This window comes from Polypterus senegalus, chromosome 8 (genome assembly GCF_016835505.1).
Source record: "Polypterus senegalus isolate Bchr_013 chromosome 8, ASM1683550v1, whole genome shotgun sequence".
Taxonomy (NCBI): domain Eukaryota; kingdom Metazoa; phylum Chordata; class Cladistia; order Polypteriformes; family Polypteridae; genus Polypterus; species Polypterus senegalus.
Genome location: NC_053161.1, coordinates 185,843,565 through 185,859,859, shown reverse-complemented (window position 1 = coordinate 185,859,859; position 16,295 = coordinate 185,843,565). Strand labels below are relative to the sequence as shown.

The 16,295-nt window shown below is 39.4% G+C and overlaps 1 protein-coding gene across 1 annotated transcript in view; it reads right to left on the bottom strand.

Annotated features, from left to right (window-relative positions):
• The window catches only part of LOC120533516 (gastrula zinc finger protein XlCGF57.1-like), a 695,777-nt gene that overhangs the window by 295,678 nt on the left and 383,804 nt on the right, over positions 1-16,295 (bottom strand). The gene's annotated exons all lie outside the window — the stretch shown is intronic.

Below are 16,295 nucleotides of genomic sequence, written 5' to 3'. Positions count from 1 at the left end.
AGAGATCATTAGTGATCTTAATTAGTGCCGTCTCAGTGCTGTGAAAACGTCGGAAGTCTGACTGGAATAGTTCGTATAAACTGTTAGCAGATAAATGCTGATGTAGTTGGGAAGCCACAGTTTTTACAAGAACCTTTGAGATAAAAGGAAGATTAGAAATTGGTCGGAAATTATTGAAGTCAGTAGGGTCAACCCCAGGTTTTTTCAGTAAGGGGTGAATCACTGCAGTTTTCATAGACTGGTGAGCAATTCTGGTGGAAAGTGATGAGTGAATAATTGAAACGAGAGGAGCTAGCGAGGGAAGGCAGGCTTTAACCAGAGCAGTGGGAATTGGATCCAGGTGACAGGTCGAAGGCTTAGAGCTATTGATGAGATCCATGATTTTTGAGGTGCAGGGAAGCTCAAACATGGAAAATGAATTAGTAGGAGGAGGAAAATCATCAGTGGTGGAGTCAGTAGCAGCAGAGCCTAAATTATAATTTATTGCCTGGATTTTATCATTAAAAAATGTCATTAAGGTGTTACAGAATTCATTAGAAAGGCAGTGCAAGGAAAGAGAGTCTGGGGGACTTGTTAGCAATCTGAGCAGGGAAAAAAGTGTTCCAGATTTCCCCTTGTTGGAAGCATTTAAGGCAGTAAAATAGGCAAGTTTAGCATGCCGTATGCTGTCCCTATAGTGATGCATATGGCTGGAATACATTTCTTTATGAACATTACGACCTGTCTTCTTGTACAGCCGTTCTAACTGCCGACCTTTAGATTTTAAAATGCGCAAAGTTGGTGTAAACCATGGGGCAGTGTGTGTAAATGAAACTGATAGGGTTTTGAGTGGGGCTACCGAATTCAAAATGTGAAGAAGTCCTTCGTTATAAAAGTTAACTAAGTCTGGTGGAGAAGTGGTATGGTGTATCAATACCTAATTGAAAATTGTCCATGTTGATATTTTTAAGATTCCTAAAAGTGTCATACAAAGAGGTTTGATGGTGTAGACAGTAAGAGTCATATTGAATGTAAGGAGAAAATGATCTAAACAGAGAAATTCTTTCTCAGTATAGTCATTCGAAGTGAGTCCAGTACAGCAAATTAAATCCAAGATATGTCCTTTGGAATGAATGTTAAAATCACCCATTATTATTATGTTCGAAGATAACGAAGACAAATAAGCTAAAAAAGCAGAAAAGTCATTCAGAAACTCTTTGTTGAATTTAGGGGGACGGTAAATAGTTGCAATAATGGTGGGAATAGAGCCAGATAGTTGACAGACAAGAGACTCAAATGAACCATAGGAAGAAACTGTCAGCGGCGTAACTTGCATTGTCTCGCGGTAAAGTATCACGAGACCTCCTCCACGACCAGAGTTGCGAGGTTTCGCCATGTAAACAAACGCTGGAGGTGTTGCTTCGTTGAGCAAAGTAAAGTCCAGGGGTTGCTGCCACGTCTCATTTAGAGAGAGGATATCGATGCTACGATCCGTAAGAAGATCCTGAATGAGATGGGTCTTTCCTGTGAGGGAACGGATATTGAGATAAGCAAAGTTGATGGTATCCTCGCCGAGATGAGCAGGAGCGCTAGCCACCGTAGCTAGGCTGGCTAACACACTCAGATCCGAAGCTCTGCCTGATGGCCTCAGCGGTGGATGAGAAGTGGACCAGTAAGAGGTCACTGGAGCTCGAGTATCCTGTTGAAAATTCCGGCAGGAGCCTCTGTGGATATATCTCCGTCTTGGCTAAAAAAAGATGTCCGGGAAGGTTAACAGGATGTCCATAGGAGATCCAGTCATCCTTGGATGAAGTCGAAGAAGATCCGCCGCCGAATATTGATACAGGCTTTAAACCGGCTGAATCATCGTTGACAGGAGGCAAAGGGCTAGTACAAGACAGGTAAGAGCCCTGCATATCCAGTTTCCTTGCACTGATCCTGCCATCGTTAGAAGTTATTGACCGCACCTAGCGAATCCCGATAAGGTTTCAAATTGAGTTAAATTTGGTTAAAAGTTTACTTGAAGAGTTCACAGAGAGTCCACAAAGGTTGTTGAGTTGTTATGAGTTCAAAAAATTCTTAAGAGAAGATAATTAAAAGGTACTTAAGAATTTAATCTCTAAAAATGGGGGAGTCAGAGGCGAGCAGTCACGCCAGCATTCACCACACCACCAGCGTGTATATAACCAATTATAAAACTTTTGTTGTACTTGAAAAAACACAATAATTTGTTAATTTTACATTCTCTATTACAACTTCTCACCAGGGCCACATGCATGAAACGTCCTTTTGCTCGGCCACATATATGAAAGCTGTTTCTTATGCAAAAGTTAGGATTTATAAAACTAGAACTTCCCATTTAAATTGGCTCAAAGTTCCCTCATGTTTTGAGAATTCGTAAGTCCCATGCAGACTTTTTGTTGGCATTTTAGCAACTCCAGTTGGAAAAACGAAGAACTAAATAGAAAATCTCATTTCATTGCACATTTCACATTCTGATGTTTGACAGGCTACACAAGGAGTGAGTTTTGATGTATCACAATGACATTTTGGCTCATGATGAAGACTTAAGCCGATTTAGACTCCCTACTGTCATCCTCTTTGAAGTGTGTGCTGAAATGCAGCCTTCATTACAGAGACCACCACACAGAAATCACACAATCCCTTTTCTCTTACAGGTCTTAACACCTGTGGGGTATTCGGCGATGGTAGCTTTTCAGTGTGAACTGCCTGACTGGTGAGGAATCTCTCAGTCACCCTGAACCACGTAATGCCATCTGTATGGGATGGTATACTTAATATGGTAGAGAGTGTCACAAACTCGACACAGAGTCATAGAAAGGTTTGGGGCAGCCACCCGTATAATTGATTTCCTTACTGCAAAAGTCATTTTCAATGAATACTGCACTGATGTGCACACAACCGAGTCCAAGACCGAACTGAGGGAATAGGGAAAAGGTACAGGTTTTTAAAGGGGAAAATAGGAAATGGGGTCGGGCTCATGGTCTTCAACCATTGGTTCGAGCCCGGACGTGACATCACAGGGGCCAGAGCCAGCAAGGTCTCCTTCCATAGGCTTGGTCCCGGAAGTGATGTCAAGAGAGCCAGTTGGAATCTCCCGTGAATGGTCTACAGGAAAGGGAGAAAAAGATTCAGTGCACTCTGCCACATCCTGGCATGCCTCTGAACTACCCTTACTCAAGCCTTTTAGCTGCCTACCATGTGCACGTCTGTGACAAGAGATACATGCAATATTGTTACCATCAGGCTGTGTAAGTCGTGATCAAAATGAAATCTGCAGCAACGTCTTTGGTCTTCAGCAGTGGTGGTCTTACTTGGCCTACAACTCCCTTTATGATTACTGAGCTCACCAGTGTGTTCTTTCTTGTTATTGATATCACAGACACTTTGAATTGGGTAATCTTAAGGTTATTCAATGTCTCTAATAATTGCATTATCATTTTCCAGCTTCTTTGACTTTCATTGGCACAGCTCTTGCCCTCATGTTGAACAATGGCAACTACAGAGACCAAAGGTAGTCTGTAGGTAGGAGTAAGCTAAGGTGTCTTAGGCCTGCAAGACTAAAGCAATGAAACACACCTGAGGAATCAGAAACACCTCTGGCACCAATTGTCCCAAACATTATGGTGCCCTGAAATGGGAGGACGATTCAGAAAAATCGCTGTCATTTCTACAACGTGTGACTGAAATGTTTGCAAATCCCCTTAAATGAAAATCAGTAATTTGTACTTTACATCAGAATTATTTAATTTCTAATTTTAAACGGTGGATTAAAGGAGCAAATGCAAGAAGAATGTTTTTTTGTCTCCACCATTATGGAGGGTACTATATAAAACAGAACGCCACGCCAAGTATGAAAAGTGCACCTTCAATAATTAGAATGTGTCCTGACATTTATCCACACTTGAACTAAAACCACTTGACACCAAAACAAACATCAAAATGTCTTCTTTTATTCACCAACGCAAAAAAGAGCAATGGATGAGTGAGCCTCAGTGCATAGGCCAACAGAAGCTGCAGTGACCTCGGAGAAAAAGTAGAAGATGAGAAAACTGAGGAGGAGCACAGCTGTTGGTGTTTAAGCTCTACAGGGGAGTGGCAGGTGACACCAATACTGGCAACCTTTGTGACACACTGGTGACATTTATACTCACCATTATAATGTTAAAGGGTATCTACTATCAGGACTTACTTATGTTGAGTAAGCTAAAATTTGCCAGGTTTTACTGTTAATTTGATCCAGTGTGTTTGTTCATGTATGTAATTATTATCTCTGTTATGGATGAAAACATCAAGCAGTCCAAGCAAGCGCTCAATGAAGAGCGCTATAAAGAAGAAAGACAACTGAACAGTAGTGTTACACAAATTAATTAATCTTGAATTAAAAGTGCCCCGTTTTTGTTGTTTATTGTAAAATTGGCTTGTAGTTGGTTGACTGGTCCACCGATTTCATGACATGGAATATGTTAAGCTGAGGACACGCGCAGCATTAACAGAGTACAAAGAGTGGAAAGTGGTGAATAAAATAACTGCTGTTTGGAAATACCTTAAAGTATCTGAAATGAGATAGGAATGTGATCTGTAAAGATTAAAATTAAAAAGTTAGTTGTGGTGTATTTAAAGCAAAGACATTTGTTGTAATTAATCTGATGAGAAACGTTTAGGTACAACACTCGGCTAAGCGCATTGACTTTCAGCAATGCAGTGAAAGAAAGAAAACCTCTAAGGAAACAAGTGTGTCTTAGATGTCAATAATGGCACGGTTTGAAAAGAACCAGACATATGATCAGGGTAGGACCAAAAAAAAAAAAAAATCAGAGTATCCCTCAAAAATAATTGCAATTTAATAATTTAGATACACCACTATTTTCTATACTAGAAATTTAAGGGTTCCGTTATTTAATTCTTCACTTGGGTGCACGATATACTCTACCAAGCAGATGATTCTTTTCAGACGTAGCATTATCAGGATAAACACTTTCATGATATTTCATATACAGTGACATACAAATGTGTGGGGACCGCCCCGATGAAAATAACGGTTACTGTGAATAGTTAAGTCAATATTCACTGCCATAAAGTTATAAAACATTATTTTCTGCATTTTAAACAAGATTTGCGTCTTATTTTTGATTTGTAGCATGAAAAAAGGAGTACCCCAGAAATGAGTCTCGGAAGTCTCAGATATCTTTTTTTTTCCCCAAGATGTCGGACCCTAATTAGCACCTTAGGGCTTTGGCTTGTTTACAATCATCGTTAGGAATGGCCAGGTGATGCAAAATTCAAAGCTGTATAAATTCTCAGACTCCTCAAACCTTGTCCCAGCAATCAGCAGCCATGGGCTCCTCTATGCAGCTGTCTAATACTCTGAAGAATAAAAATTTATAGTCACAAAGCAGGAAAAGACTATAGAAGATGTCAAAGAGTTTTCAAGTAGCCACCTACTCAGTTGGTAATGTTATTAAGAAATGGCATTTAACAGCAATGGTGGAAATCAAGTTGAGGTCAGGAAGACCAAGACAGCTTTCCAAGACAACTGCTCCTAGCATTGCTAGAATGGCGAATCTAAACCCCTGTGTCTTAAAGCTTCCTGGTGGTCTTTTGTAGTCAGACTCTGGAGTGGTGATGCACTGTTCTACTGTGCAGCAACACCACCAGAAATATGACCTCCAAGGAAGAGCCATCAAAGAAAAAAATTCCTGTGTCCTCACCACAAAATTCAAAGGTTGCAGATGAACATCTAAACAAGCCTGATGCATTTTGGAACAAAACCATATGAACTGATGAAGTCAAAAAATAACTTTTTGGCCAAATGTGCAAAGGTGTGTTTGGAGGAAAAAGGGCACAGAATTCTATGACAAGAAAATGTCTCTGACTGTTAAGGTTGGGAGAAGATCAATCACCAATCACGTTTCAGGCTTGTGTTGAAGCTAGGAGCACCGGGAACTGTTCACTGGTAGAGGGAAGAATGGATTCAATTAAATATTAGAAAATTCTGAAGCAAACATCACACAACCAGTAAAAGCTAAAAATGAAAAGAGTATGGCTTCTACAAAAGGATAATGATCAGAACTGCACCCCAGAATTCACAATGGACTCCTCAAGAGGTCCAAGCTTAAGGTTTTGCCATGGTTCTCTCAGTTCATTGATCTGAACATTAACGACAATCTGTGGTGTGACAGACTGCCTGGGCCCATTTCCAGCAGTGATGCTTGAAGCACAGAAAGACAGGGGGAGAGGGCTTATTCTGGATACTGTCTCCCCCAGACTGATAGAAGGGCCACAGGCTTGGAGCATGGAAGCTCAAACTTGTTGGGGCCCATTGCCACCACCAGGAGGTGCCTGGAGGTTTACTGGGCCCTGTTTAGCAGCACTTCCGCCACACCAGGTGGTGCTGCATGAAGAAGGTCATTGGACGCCTGGGGCCTCATGTATAAAAAATTGTTGCATACTCCCATTTCCACGCTCACATCGTGATGTACAGTGGTGTGAAATACTATTTGCCCCCTTCCTGATTTCTTATTCTTTTGCATGTTTGTCACACAAAATGTTTCTGATCATCAAACACATTTAACCATTAGTCAAATATAACACAAGTAAACACAAAATGCAGTTTTTAAATGATGGTTTTATTATTTAGGAGAAAAAATCCAAACCTACATGGCCCTGTGTGAAAAAGTAATTGCCCCTTGTTAAAAATAACCTAACTGTGGTGTATCACACCTGAGTTCAATTTCCGTAGCCACCCCCAGGCCTGATTACTGCCACACCTGTTTCAATCAAGAAATCACTTAAATAGGAGCTGCCTGACACAGAGAAGAAGACCAAAAGCACCTCAAAAGCTAGACATCATGCCAAGATCCAAAGAAATTCAGGAACAAATGAGAACAGAAGTAATTGAGATCTATCAGTCTGGTAAAAGTTATAAAGCCATTTCTAAAGCTTTGGGACTCCAGCGAACCACAGTGAGAGCCATTATCCACAAATGGCAAAAACATGGAACAGTGGTGAACCTTCCCAGGAGTGGCCGGCCCACCAAAATTACCCCAAGAGCGCAGAGACGACTCATCCGAGAGGTCACAAAAGACCCCAGGACAATGTCTAAAGAACTGCAGGCCTCACTTGCCTCAATTAAGGTCAGTGTCCATGACTCCACCATAAGAAAGAGACTGAGCAAAATCGGCCTGCATGGCAGATTTCCAAGACGCAAACCACTGTTAAGCAAAAAGAACATTAGGCCTTGTCTCAATTTTGCTAAGAAACATCTCAATGATTGCCAAGACTTTTGGGAAAATACCTTGTGGACTGATGAGACAAAAGTTGAACTTTTTGGAAGGCAAATGTCCCGTTACATCTGGCGTAAAAGGAACACACAATTTCAGAAAAAGAACATCATACCATCAGTAAAATATGGTGGTGGTAGTGTGATGGTCTAGGGTTGTTTTGCTGCTTCAGGACCTGGAAGGCTTGCTGTGATAGATGGAACCATGAATTCTACTGTCTACCAAAAAATCCTGAAGGAGAATGTCCGGTCATCTGTCCGTCAACTCAAGCTGAAGCGATCTTGGGTGCTGCAACAGGACAATGACCCAAAACACACCAGGAAATCCACCTCTGAACGGCTGAAGAAAAACAAAATGAAGACTTTGGAGTGGCCTAGTCAAAGTCCTGACCTGAATCCAATTGAGATGCTATGGCATGACCTTAAAAAGGCGGTTCATGCTAGAAAACCCTCGAATAAAGCTGAATTACAACAATTCTGCAAAGATGAGTGGGCCAAAATTCCTCCAGAGCGCTGTAAAAGACTCATTGCAAATTATCGCAAACGCTTGATTGCAGTTATTGCTGCTAAGGGTGGCCCAACCAGTTATTAGGTTCAGGGGGCAATTACTTTTTCACACAGGGTCATGTAGGTCTGGATTTTTTTTTCTCCCTAAATAATAAAAACCATCATTTAAAAACTGCATTTGTGTTTACTTGTGTTATATTTGACTAATGGTTAAATGTGTTTGATGATCAGAAACATTTTGTGTGACAAACATGCAAAAGAATAAGAAATCAGGAAGGGGGCAAATAGTTTTTCACACCACTGTATAAAAACTAAACTTGGTGTAAAACCATGCACATTTTCACACCAGCTAAATCCTTGCCGTTTGCAAGTTCCCCGCTTGGTATTGCAAACTGGCGGCACCCACCGTCAATATAATGCTTTTGTTCCAGTGTGGTTTCCCTTTCTTTTTAGATCTACAGACCTGACATGACTATCAAATACACAGAAATTAACCACATATTGTTAATTAATTTAAGGCATCTGATTGTACTTAACCTGTAACAATATAATGGTTCACGGAATGGCCTAACTATTCCATATACCATAGTAGCCTTAACGCTGTTACTCCCAAGTATTCATCCCAATGCATCCGAGTTTGCTGTATTTCATCTTAAAAATGATATCGTCATCATATGTAAATATGCGCTTTATAAACTGGCTCAAGTTGTGCAATATTATAACTATTTTCTAAGTTTACAGTGAGGTGATTGTACTTATATGTACCTGTACAAACAGTTCTACAATGAGCACTTGAATTCATTGAGTGAGTTTAGAGTTCTTGGGATGAAACTGTTTTTGAACTGCAATGTCTCTACAGTAAAGGCTCTGAAGCATTTGCTGTATGAGAGCAGTTCAAATAGACTGCATGTGCTTGATGCTGTATCCCGCTAATTATCTTTCTGATCAGCTGCTGTAGAGCAGTGATTCCATACTCAGATGCAGTGGGATGAATACTTGAGAGTAACAACGCTAAGGGTACAATGGTATTTGGATTTTTACTTACTACATGTAATACTTTGAATTTACTTAAATTAAATTTCATCTTCAACAAATCTGCCCAAGCCTGTGTACTGTCCAAATCCCTCTATTGTGACGATTCAACAGATTCTCGATTATCTGACAAATCCACCTACTTCGACATAATCTGAAAACTTAACCACCTTGTTATTTTTATTCCTATCCAAATCATTTATATCATTATGCTACTCAATATCCATAGGCTGTTCCCTTGCACTCAGCCATGTCTTAAGCTATCTCAGGGGAAATTATAGAGGTCTTTGTGCATGTAAGCATCCCTAAAGAAGTACTTGCAGACCAAGAGACCCCTTTCACGTCAGAAAACATTTAGGGAAATGGCCAAGTTAATGAAAATAAAGCATTTAAAGTCTGTGGTGTATCATCCACAAACTGATGGTCTAGTAGAGAGATTTAATCAGACTCTCAAACAAATGCTCCGCAAGGTGGTCAGCAGGGACAGGGTTCTCTCCTTTTGAATTGTTATAAGTTTGGGACAATCACCCGTATATTGTTTCCCGGCTGCAAAATTGAAATAAATTGAAAAGAGATGTTCAGAGGTTTGAGTCCAAAATAGTTCAGATATTATGAAGGTAAGATGGCAGCTTTAAAGGCTGGTAAGGGAAATGACGTCATCAGAGCTGGAAGAGGAAGTGACATTGTTGGGACTGGAAGTGACATCATCATTGGTGCCAGAACCCTACAGGATTTTCCATGCAGAGAGATTGAGTGAGACAGTCAGCACACCCTGCCGGCCCCTGGTCTGGCATGGTATTTCTATCATTTAGGCCATTCAGCTGTCTCCCAATCACACGTGTGTGACAATATATTTATATAGCAGTGGCCCCAACACTGGCCCTTGTAGGACACTACTCTTACAACCACCCAGTTCTGATAGGGTTCCTGGCACCATAACCCTCTGCTTCCTGTGTTTAGCCAATTCTGCAAACCACACCCTGAACTTTCACTTTTAGTTTAGTGGCATCTTATCAAATAATTTCTGAAAGTCCACATAAATAATATCATATGTTCCACTTTGATCATATCCTTTGGTTGGTTCCTCATAGATTTCCAGCATGTTAGTAAAACGCAACCTCCCTCATCTGAATCCATGCTGACTGTTTAGTAAAACTCTTGTTCTTGCCACGTCACTCAATCTTTTCCTTAATAATTCCTTTCATTTATTTTCCTGTGATGCAAGTTAAGCTTACTGACCTGTTGATACTTCAATTTTCCCAGTCACCCTTTCTATATAACGGGATTACATTTTCCAGTTCATAAAAATTGTCACAGTCTGCAGTGACTGCTAAAAAATACCCATCAAAGGATTATTTATATATATTCACTAAACTCTGTAAGCATTTGAGGATAAATAGCATCTGGTCTTGGAGATTTGTTTGATTTCAACCAATTCAATCTCAGAAGCACTTCTCTCTCTACAATTTCCAAAACCCTCAGTAATTCCTTAGTAGTCCCTGTTACACCTGAGAGGTTATCCATTTTTTCAGACATGAAATCTTCAGAAAATTGAAAGTTTAGAGCATTTTATATTTCACTATCTGTGTATTGTAATTCCCCTTTATTGTTCATGCGGCACTTCACTTCCACCTTGAGTGTTATTTTACTCCTAAAATACTGAAAGAATGTATTTGGCTGCAAAATTTCTCTTTAACTGTCTTTTAGAGACCTCATATCTTTCCTAGTGGTTGCTCTCAAATGCACTACTGTTAGCATTGGGGTTATTCATCTTAAATGACTCACTTAGTTGTTCTATTTTTTCCTTTGCAGCATCTTTACCTCCTTATTTACTCACTCCAGAGATTTTATTAATTGCTTTGAATCCATCCTGTATCATATGTGAAATTTTTAACTTCTTTCTGTTAACAAATCACATTTACTTTTGCCTGTTTATTGCTGTGACACAGACTTGTCGGCTACTACAAAAGCTTTCTGCACCCTCTGCCCCACAAACCCAAAAGTTGGAGTAAGACTGGAGTAACACCTGCTGTTATGAAAAAACACCCCTGTAAATAGAAAAGAAAAAAAACATATTAAAAACTATTAAACTGCTTCCCTGCTCCTTAATAGCTACCAAAAAAAAAGTGTTTAGGAGAAAAAGTTATATTTAATGCACACTCACATACTGTAGAAGGAGCACAGACTAGCACAGAACACACAGACTTTGTCACTTTATGATATAAGAATGATGTCAGCATGTCAGTCTAAGTTGTTTCTCCAATCTATTACTTCAATGTGTAATCCAAAGCTTTGACGTTTCATCCAAATACTTCTTTAAGGATGTCACAAAAACCTTAGAAGAACTGAAGAGATGTGTAAAGCTGGCAAATGTGAAAAAATAATTTTGGAAGACCTGGGTGTCCGTCAATGCATAGAAAGCCATACTGTCTACAAAAATGGAGGAAACTCACTACTGGAATGGGCAACCCACAAAGATCACAGCATGAAAGCAGAGGTGAACAGGAACCCAGACAGGCAGAGCAAAGAGCCTGCAGAAAGCTACAGGACGTGAGAAAGTCTCTGTCCATTTGTTCTTATGGAGAAACGCGTAAGAATGTAGTTTACAGAAGGGCAACACCAAAGAGATCAATGCAATCTAGCAAAACCATCACTGCACATCTTAAAACTTGTAAAAGATCATCACGATGTTCCAGACCAGATAATGTTCTATGAATGAATGAGCCAAAAGTTGAAGTCTTTGGTCAAAACATGCAACACCATGCTTGGAGGTAACACAAAAGTGGACATTGGACTCAAGGTGAATGGAGCATCATGGTTTGGCTTGCATGTTTCTTCATGAGCTGGAACACTTGACATAATCAACGGTCACTGAATTGAAAATATTATCAAGAAATCTGACAGAAAAAAATCAGGATAATAGAAGCTCAACAAAAGTTGAGTGATGACACAAGAAGAAATCAAAAACAGAAAGGGTTAAACATATGGTAACTGGTGTTCTGGAATGTCCAATAAGAGACACGAGATGCTGTGGCCTGACCTAAAGAGAACTGATTAGAAAAGGGCTCTGAGGGATGAAGAAAATGAAAAAGGTTTGGAATGAACAAATGGATTAAAATTCATTGCTGATCAGTAGCTACAAAAAGTTTTGTTTAGGTCATTACTGTTCAAGAAGGGTCAACCAGTCTGTAAAGATAAGAGGGTCACGGAGTGGACTGTGAATGTTTAAACGGTGTGTTCAGGACTGACAAGAAGCCGTCAAATTGTTTGTGTTATTAAAGTAGTTTAGGACAACTGAGGCCATCTGTAATCGGAGCTTAGTTAAAGATCAGACCACATTGTTAAGAGGAATTAATATGGATATCAAGGAAATTCCAGAGGGATCAATATCTTGGATATTTGAATAACACTCTTTATCGAGGATCGGCTGAAGACTTTTGCATAAAGTCACATAATGGAAGAATAGCAAATTGCTAAACCTTACATAACAATAGATAAAATCTCAAACTAAATTTAAACATAGAATAAAATAAAGTATCTTCACTCTACTTCTAAGTTTCTGATAAAAATCACAAGACCCAACTTTTCAAGCTCATAAACCCCAACCCTAAATCTTACACATTTTTATTTTGCACTTACTTTTTCCAGACATCTTTGAAGGTGGTCGCTTATTTTTCTGAGCTCTAACAGATGTAGTGTCTACAGCCCTCTTTGGTTCAGACTCTAATGATTCAGACTTCACATTGATAGAAGGCTCTGGAGATGAACAGTGTGTGCTCTGAGAAGAGTCTAACCTGGTCACCACTCCATCTTGACACCCATCATGAAGGTTGTCTTCTTTTACACTGTCCAGATTTGTATGGTTATGTGTCTCAATACTGACAGATTTCTCTTCAGGTTCTTCTTTAATGCCCACTGGCTGCAGTTCACTCTCCTCCTCCTTCATGTTCAGACTTTCCTGTTTAAGGCAGATGGACTTCCACTCACAGTCCTCCTCCTTAATATTTACAGTTTTCTCCATATTTGTGTCCACATCACAAGTCACCTGTTTCACATCCATTGAGATATTCCAGCAAACAGCAGTTTTATCTTTTCTCTGTGAAAAGAATAGGAATTAACTTTTTTAAAACTTTGTCCGTTATGTCTAAAGACACTTGAATATCATTTTAGAACTTGCTCTATATTATGGTTTATGTAAAGTGAAACAGTTTGTAGCATGCTGACAGTAACTCATTGCTCTTCGTTTCAGATTATCAGAATCTTGGGAGTGGAGTGAAGGTCCAAAAGACTCTGAAACAAGAAGACCATCTTACAGAGTTGTAGGTCAGCAGTATTCACTACTTGAATTAAACATACAATGCTGCGGGGGTCCCAGAATTGTCTTATCAGTTTAAATTAATAATAATAAATTTTACTTATTAAGCGCCTTTCTTAGCACTCAAGGTCACCTTATAATAAAGTTAAACAACACTAGTAAAATTAAAACAAGAGAATGATAAATCAAAAAGCAATGATTAGCAAACAAACAAAGATAACTGGCAGTAACAGTGCAAAATTCGTAATTGGTATGCCAGTTTGAAAAGATACGTTTTGAGGGCAGTTTTAAAATGTGCTATTAAATTCAGCTGACAATTCTGAGATGGAAGAGAATTCCCGTGTTGAGGAGTACAATGAGAGACGCTCGAGCTCCCATAGCACTGAGTCTGATGTGTGGTACAGAAAGTCGAGCTGCAGATGAGGATCCGAGTGAGCGAGAGGAGTGTCAGTCTGTAGGAGATCAGTGAGGTTATGAAGAGCTTTAAATGTTCAGAGCGGTATTTAGTATTGTATTCTGTAGTTAACAGGGAGCCAGTAAATTTGAGAGAGAAGAGGTGTAATATGTTTAGTGGATTTAGAACATCAGGATATTATCATGGCAGTAGAATTTTGAACAAGTTGTAAGCGATGGATACGTTTTTGTGGGATGCTATATAGAATAGCATTACAGTAATCTATATGTGACGTGATTCAGGCATTAACCAATACTTCAGTACTGTGTTGCATAAGAACAGGACGTAGTCTAGAAATGTTTCAGGGATGTAGCGCAGTCCGAGAAATGTTACTTCTATGGGAGGAATTATTTAATAATAATATTATTATGATTTAATTGCCAATAGTGTATAAATGGATATAAATAATTGCATTTAAACGATTTGCCAAAATCTTTTGTATGAAAATTATATTGATGAAGGATTGTACAAATAGGCGCACAGGATTTCATTAAGAAAAAGAAAAGTCATGAGGGAAGAGATGAAAAAGGAACTTTGCTGAAATTTGGAGCTGCAACAGGAGAAGACAATCAAGTGAAATAAGGGGTTTGTTACATTAGGCTGACAGATATAACTGATCGTGCGTAACTTCTGTTTTTGTCAGTAGGTTTGACGATCTTTTTCAATTCTTTAAAGGCCACCAGTCCCCTCTTTACCCACTGAATCAATCATAACTTTTGATTGTGCCATCAAAATGAATAAAACCACCTTGTTGTCACTAAAAGTTAAAAAGTGTATTGTTCTGTTAAACTGTGACCATCCCTTCTCCATTAGTAAATAGCCGATTGACCCGACTTAAGCTACTTAACTACACCGCCATAACAGGGATGGATGAGTGTCATGTTAAGGAAAAAGTGTTTCAACTCTTTCAAAGGGCACAGCGGGCTCTTTAATTAGGAGGCCGCGTTTCTTCAATGTGGGAAATGACATAATTCACATCTTCTATCACATTCTGATGACCAGTGTGATTTTCTACAATGCAGTGTGCTGAGCTGTGTACATCACGTCAAGAGAGGCCGACAGAATGAACAGGCTAATTAAAAGGGCAAGATCAGTCAGGGAAGCACCCTGGACCCCCCGGAGTTTGTAACAGAGGAGAGGATTAAAACAAAACTGAGTGCCATTATGAACAATGCTGCACATCCTCTCTCTCACACAGTAAAATGAAGTTCTTTCAAATCATTCTGCATAAGTGTGTCAAGAAACACTATGGGGCTCCTTTATACCAACAGTAATACGTCTGCTAATGTCTTACGCTGACTGTGACAGCCAATTCAGAACTTTTCTGTCTTTTATTTTTCTTGCTTCATAGTCATTCTGGTGTGTGTTCAGACCAAAGTGTGTGTGTATGTTTATTTATTTATCTACCTTTTTTATTTTTTAAAGAATTTCTGTAACTTCTACCTTGTGACAAATAAAGTTCTACCAATTCCATCCTATCTATTGCTATTTACTGAATCTGTTTGTTTAAATTGGTGCACGTGTTTTTAATTTTATTGGGTACAACTTCAGAAGAGTGACTTTGATACAACACGTATGTCACTTGAGACAGTTAGTGAGGGAGGTTGTGGTGGTCAGCTTAATAATTGGGGAGTTTGGCTGCAGGTGGACACACAGGTGACATCACCAAGTGGAGGTGAGACTTGTGCTAGTATGTCTTAAGAGGGCAGCATTTAGTGTATGAAGTGATTATTGAGCTGTGAGAAAGACACCCACCGTGTGGACTGACTGAGGGGGCAGGAGAGGCAAACATTTGAGCTGTTGGTGGTTTTTAAATTGATTTTATGATCTTGGGTTTACTTTGTTTTAGCAGGTAGATCTTGCTGATTGAGATCAAGAGCTGGTGCTGCGATTGTCTCAGTGAACATTAAAGAGGAAAATCTTAGCCCTACTTAATAATCAATCCACAAATCGATTATTGAAAATAAATATGCTTTATGTTATGATTAACAGTGGCTGTTGTTGGCCTCTATTTCTTCAAATTGTGATTATTTATTGAATTAATGTATTTGCCAGTTTTCTGCTGGTCAGTTGAAGGTGGCATTTGGAGTTGTAAATCAATCTTCACCACTTTCTCCTTAATCTTTGTCAGAGGAGCTTGGAATGCAGGACTATACTGTAAGAAATCAAAATGTAGAGTAGGAGGTGGCAACTGTGTGACTGGACAATGTGAAGTAGAAAATTGACTTGAGTATGTGAAGTGAACTGGAGACACACACACACTAATAATTAAATACAAAAGACACGTGGGCGGCCACAGGGGGGTTAACTCGAGTAAAGTTCGATGCTGGGCTGGAGGTCACGCTGCTCGGCCCTCACTTAAGTCGTGTGTAGTAACTCTGAGTTAAGCGAATGAGAACTTACACATCCATAAAACGGTATCTCCAAACCCTGAACACTTATCTGTTTGTCTCTCAGTGTTCAAATTCTTAATGTGAAGACTTTTCAAGCAAAACATCGCACTGTCAATTAACCTTAGTTTTTATATACCTTAATATGAATCAATTTACAGTCATTGACATGCTTTAATAATTGTTGTAATGTTAATTTACCCATTCCTAGAGATTGAAAATGTTGAACTTGATGCAATTTACATGCCACACACCCTAATAATACACGCTCTACAGTCTCTAGCTGATTATGTGATCTACACACTACAGAGTGGC